Here is a 7,010-nt window from a genome sequence, read left to right as displayed (position 1 = left end):
TGCTGAAAAAATCCCTTTACGGTTTGAAACAGTAACTAAGGCAGTGGTACAAGAGGTTTGATTCCTTTATGACTTCTCATGATTTCAAAAGAAGTAGTTTTGACAGTTGTGTTTACTTTAAGAAAAACAGTGATGATTCTTTTGTATATCTACTTCTTTATGTTTATGACATGTTGATAGCACCAAAAGATAAAGGAGAGATAAGAAAGGTCAAAGCCCAACTAAGTGAAGAATTTGAGATGAAAGATTTAGGACCAGCAAAGAAGATACTTGGTATGAAGATTCTCAGAGATAGAAAAACAAGTAAATTGTACCTAAGTCAGAAGAGGTACATTGAGAAAGTTCTTTGTAGGTCAATATGCAGAGTGCTAAGCCTGTTAGTACTCCTTTAGCAGCCCATTTCAGACTTTCATCGGCTTTGTCTCCACAATCAGATGATGAGATTGAGTACATGTCACATGTTCCATACTTTAGTGCAGTGGGATTTCTCTTGTACGCTATAGTTTGTTCACGTCCAGATTTATCATATGCAGTCAGTGCAGTTAACAGATATATGGCGAATCCCGGTAAAGAACACTGGAAAGTAGTTCAGTGGATCTTAAGATGCTTACAAGGTACTACTGATGTTTGCCTACAGTTTGGAAGAACTAGAGATGGAGTCATTGGGTATGTTGATGCTAATTTTGCTGGATACCTTGATAGAAAAAGGTCTCTCACAGGTTATGTCTTTACAATCGGAGGTTGTGCAATCAGTTGGAAAGCCACTTTACAAACTACAGTCGCTTTGTCTACCACTAAAGCTGAGTACATGGTGATTACTAAGGCTTGTAAAGAAGCTATCTGGTTGAAGAGACTCTTTAGTGAACTCAATAAAGATCTTCAAATCAGTACAGTATTTTGTGACAGTAAGAGTGCAATCTTCCTTACAAAAGATCAAATGTTTCATGAGAGAACAAAACACATTGATGTTTGGTATCATTTTGTTCGTGATATTATTGCTCGTGGTGATATTGTTGTGAGCAAAATTAGTACTCATGAAAATCCTGCAAATATGATGACTAAGTCACTTCCTATAACCAAGTTTGAGCATTGCTTAGACTTGATTGGTGTCCATTGTTGAAGTTAAACCCTTAAGGGGTTTTATGGAAGAGGTGGAGAACTTGTTCGTTGAGAGTTCACGATGAAGAACTTGTTCATTGAGAATTCGTGTCAAGGTGGAGATTGTTAGAATTAAATGACCCAAATCCTTATTTAAATAAAATACAGTGGTAAAATAAAATAAAAGTAAAATCCATATAGAACTACACTTCTTTTATTTTATTTTAGAATAAGGTTTTTAAACCTTATTAAACTCCATCTATTTTATATTGATTAGAATAAGGTGTTTCAGTCTTACTAGAATATGACTTTACAAGCCTATAAATAGACATAGTCTATTCCTCTTGTAATTAATTCGAATTTGACATAGTAAATTTTCTTCTCCTCTGCCCGTGGTTTTTTCCCGAAAGGGTTTTCACGTAAAAATCTGTGTTCTTTATTTTATTTTTCACAAAAATGATGAAAATACTTAACAACAAAGACTAGACTCGAATCAATCGAAGTCGAAGAACAATAAAAAAAACTATTTTTACTAGAAAATAAAATCTAAATTAAAATCCTAAATCTACTTACTAAACCCTAAAATGGCTTGGCAAAAATCTCCGCACCTTAACCTATGTTCAACTATATATAGGAAAATTTAACTACTCAATTTAGGTCAAATACAAGCCTTAATCACACTAAATATGGGTTATACAGACAAAAACATCTTTAATGAATTTTTTCCCTCCGTTAGACCTGTGTCGCGACACACAACTTTGAATGTGACTTTTTGAATTGGCTCGGTTGTTTTGCGACCCCGAAAGCTTGTGTTGCAAATGATTATCGTTCTTGATGCCTTGGGGCCTAAAAGTAGGTGTCATGCACACTCAATGAAGCTCATTAAGAGTACCTTAAGGTCAGTAGTGGCCCAATGGATCAACTAACTCGAAATATTGCGTAAACATGCTTATTTGTAATAACTTAACTCTAAGCTATGAAAATTGAAAGTACAATAAAATATACTAAAATGGCTAGAAAACAAACTCATTAAGTGTCAAAAAGTACCTAAAATGCCACTACGATTTGTGCCAGGTTAATAATACAGAATGGTATTACAGGTACATATATGTGAAATGTGTTTCAAGATAGCATGTGAAAGACCATGAAAATTGATTTATACGTGCCGAGAGGGCCGATATGAAAATATAGTGGAACAATAAATTCAATATGGAAATGGGATAATGATACATGAAATGAAATTGAATGTATTAATGCTAATAGAGAGTAAGGTTTGATTTGTTGTATTGATATAATTAATTGGCGACAATTGATATGGAAATGTATGCATGATTGGTAATAGATTGATAACATGATATGTGTAAATTAGATTAAACTTGATGGCATCGAATGAAATTGAAACACTTGATATGATATAGTTGGAATGTAATCTTGCAATGACATATATTTATCTTGTTACCATGTTATTTATATGACTTGAACTATGGAAGTACCAATGAGCTTTATCACTCAACATCCATTTTTTTTATTCCGTGCGTAGGTATAAATGAATCTCGAGGTTACGAGAAGTGATCCAGCATTCGAATAGTAATACTCGACTAAAAAATATTTATATAGTTCCTTTTATTTCGATAAGTGGTATGTACCTAGGTTTTAAGTCGATTTTGTATCAAAATGGTCATTGTGAATTCTGAATTGGTGTTGTGGTTTGAGGCAATTTATAAATTGTTAATTACATATATGTGTATATGTTCATGGCATAGGTGGGTTGAAATGGTTGAAATTGTTATATGTTTGAATGTGAAATAATGATATGTGTATGTATAGATACAATTGATGAAAATGGATAAAATTAAGCATATAGAAATGGTTAGAATGTTGAATTGGTTGAATTGGAATATATTTTGAATTTTTTGAGTGACTTGAATAGGTACCATTTAAACCATTTGCAAAACAGACGGTCACGTCATGAAATCGAGTCCTAAACATCATAACGAGGTTAAGTCAATGAGTTGCATCGCAACGAAGAACGCTTGAAGTCACGACGTCAACCTAATAGTTTGTAAACTTTACAAATTGGTCCTTATTCGACCTGAGTCATTTGAAGAGCTTTCGTAAGCTTGTATAGAACCTGTAAATAAATGTATGTCATATTGTGAGTGGGTATTATAATTGATAGCACGTATACATTGTTAAATAGAGTTGTAGTTGATCGTAGTTGCTCCGACAACGAATGTGGCATTTCATAACTCGAACTTGGTGATCGGGTCAGGTATGAGGTGTTACATTACTAGTGTGGAAATATGGATTTGATATTTAGTAGTTGACTATGATTGCTTAACGATGATAACCATGGTTAATAATGGCTTCGAAGAAGGGCTATGTCATTTATTAGTAATATCAAGAACTTTTTAAAAGGCCTTGGTATGTTTGGCTTGGTTATATGTTCTAAGAGGTGAAAGAGCTACAAATTTGATAACACACATTGTTGAGACTAGACTACTGAGATTTCACATCTTTGAAAATCTTCCAATTAAAGTCCTCACATTACTACTGCAAGATAACATTAGAGTCTATAATGGCGAAGTATTACTACTTAGGTAAAAGGAATTTTTTTTTTACCAATATCTTTGCCTGGTAGAGGTTTTTCCCTTTCTTTCTTTTTTCCTTTTAGTTCCCTTAGGTTTGTTTTCCTTTAGGACGCTTTCCTTACCCATTTTCTTTTCCCACGATTTTTTTCTAAGCATTGGACTTTAGCCTTTTGGTTCTTAATTTCAAGTTGCAACAAGATGTCTTCCAAACATTAATGATTAACTAGAAATGAAAATGATCTAGACTTGAACTGCCTTTTTCGTTTTTTCTTTTGACGGAGAAGGCTTTTATAAAGAAGGGAGCGCTGTAGCGACGTAAAAATTTTAGCTTGGCTTGGTCGCTAATTGTGGCGATTTATTGGAAACTTAAAAAAACCGAGGTTCGATTTTTCTAACAAAAAGCGAGTCGCCACCGATCCTTTTTCTTTGATGTGATCGGACACCTATTAGATTCCTTTTTTAAAACAAAGAGAAGGCCGATTTAGGTGTACGTTAAAATTCAGAGAAGAATTAGGGTTCGGGAGTCAGTTACGCGCGAGGAAGGTATTAGCACCCTCGCGATGCCCAAAATTGGTATCTTATAAACACGTGTTGTCTTGATTTTCAAAAATACGAGTTCAATGTAAGATTTAATCGTGATCCGATTGAAACACAAGAATTTTCGAAATTTTTTTTGATTTTTGAGAAGGATATACCGTTTTAACACGAGTCAATTGATATTCCCCCAACATAGCGATGAAATCGATGACTTAAATGTTAAATCGGTACGTTGCCTCGCTTATTGAAAATTAATTAGAAAAAGATTTCCGTTTAAACGTAAAGCAAATTGACATGAAATAAAGATAAATAAATGACAGATCTAGAAGTGCATTGAAACAAATATAAGTGTGATAATAATATTATAAACAATAAAGATATAATGTAATACTAAAATTAAATATGAGATTGAAACAATGAATGTATATACGTAATAATAACAATAAGAATATGTACATAAAATAGGAATAATATGGGTACATAATATATATATACGTACATAACATATTTAAAATGAACATATACAATATACATATATAATGACCTATGCTAATAATAATAGCAAAAATAGTAACAATAAAAGATATATGTACACCAAATAACATATAATAATATTGAAATAAAATAGTAAGTGGAAATAATAAGTATAATAATGAATATAATGATATATGAAAATAAAACTATATATATAGAATATGTGTACAAGAATAAAATATATGTGCAAATATTAATGATAAATGTAGTAGGAATAAAACAAATGTAATAATAATATATATCCAATATGATAAAAATAAACATATACATATAATAGAATTTAAAAAATACGTATACATGGGATAATATGGAAATATGTACATAGGGTAATATATACAAAAATTTAACTAATAATATTGAAAATACATGTTCATAATATATATAAAACGTATATATAATATAATATTAAAACATTTACATAATATATACACATATAGTTACAATGTTAAAAAGTATATTAATATTAATAATAATACTAATATTACATAAAGATATACTTATATATATATATATATATTAAAGATATATGCATATATGATATAATACATGAATAATACGATATTTAATATATACGTAATATGTATAATAAAAATAATAATATACATAATATATAAAATATATACGTATATAACAAAACATATGCTATAGTTAATGATTATAATAGTAATGGTATTAAAATACAAAAAAGAACAATGTAGCATAACAAAAATACTATATATATAAATCTATGTACATATATAGAAATAAATACTATTATAATAATAATAAAAATAAATATAATAACAATATTGAAATACAAAAAAATACAATAAAGATATTGAAATAAAGTAATAAAAATAAGCCTATACGTAAATATATATATATACGTATATACTAAAACATATATAAATATTGGTAATAATAATGATAATAATAATATTGAAATATAAAAGCAAGTATAGCATTAAAAATATTATAATAAAATAAATAAATAAACTAAATACAAATACATATATGTATACGCATATAACAAGAGTACATACTAATAATAATAATAATAATAATAATAATAATAATAATAATAATAATAATAATAATAATAATAATAATATCAATAATATAAAAATAACAAGGATATTTAATAAAAAATGAAAATAAACAAAAAAAAGGACTAAAACTAAACTAAAAACAAAGTTGTGGGGCAGATTTGAAAAGAAAATAAGGAGGAGAGGACCAGATTGCAATATGCGCGCAACATGGGAGGACCAAAATAGCAATATCCCCAGTCATTAAAACGTAGCGCTTGGTACGGGGCTAAATTGAAAACCTCAGAGAATTAGGTGGCCAAATTGCAAAATCATGGGAACTTAATTGCAAACTCTCTGAAAAGCAGAAGGGCCAAATGCGCAAATTTCCCTTCCGCTAAAAAACACGCAGATCCTGACCTGGAGTTGGTCGGGTCGACCCGACCCGAGGCCCAAAACGGCGTCGTTTTTATTTAAAATGGGGGGGACCAAAACGGTGCGTTTTGGTCCCCTATAAAAGTCAATTTTTTTTTGAAAATTTTCATTTTTGCAGCAGAAGAAGAAAAAAAGAAAAGAAGAGAGGGGAGAGGGGAGAGAATCCGGCCAAGGGGGCACCGGTTCGATCATTGGCCCGTCGTCGGCGCCGGCGCCGGCCACCGTGGAGAGGTAAAATTTCCTTTTTTTTTTGTTTTTTATTGTTTATATTTTTTATACGTATATGTATAAGTACAAGTAGAGAAGAAGAAAAAAATAAAATAAAAAAGGTAAGGCCGATTTAAAATAAACTAAAAAATCACCTTTGATTTCTTGTTTTTGACTTTCGATTTTAGGATATCTGTTTTGGTGTTGTTCTTGTGTTATTTCTTCCTTCAGATCACTGTTTGCGTGTATATTGAAATTGTTTTGTATTTTGATTGTGAAATCCGTTTTTTTATTAACATTGCCTCCTCTTTACCACGTTCTTGAATCGGGTTTTTATAACCCTTTTACATACATTTTCTATTTGTTTTTGTCCTGTCTTCTGTTTTGTCTTTGCAGGGGATGGACAAACTGTGGAGCAGAGCTGGTGGATTTGATGAGTTGGTGGCCGATGCACAGGGGGTGTTAGGGGCAAGTGGGGGGTAGGTTCGGTGGAGAGCTGGTTAGGGTTAGGGGTAATTGGGCTTCTGTAATGGGTTTTGGGATTTGTTTGGTTTTAGTATTGGGCTAAGGGTTAAGTGGGCTTGGGTTATAATTAATTGGGGTT

The sequence above is a fragment of the Gossypium arboreum genome, chromosome 11, assembly GCF_025698485.1.
Source record: "Gossypium arboreum isolate Shixiya-1 chromosome 11, ASM2569848v2, whole genome shotgun sequence".
Classification (NCBI taxonomy): domain Eukaryota; kingdom Viridiplantae; phylum Streptophyta; class Magnoliopsida; order Malvales; family Malvaceae; genus Gossypium; species Gossypium arboreum.
This window is presented reverse-complemented; position numbering follows the sequence as displayed.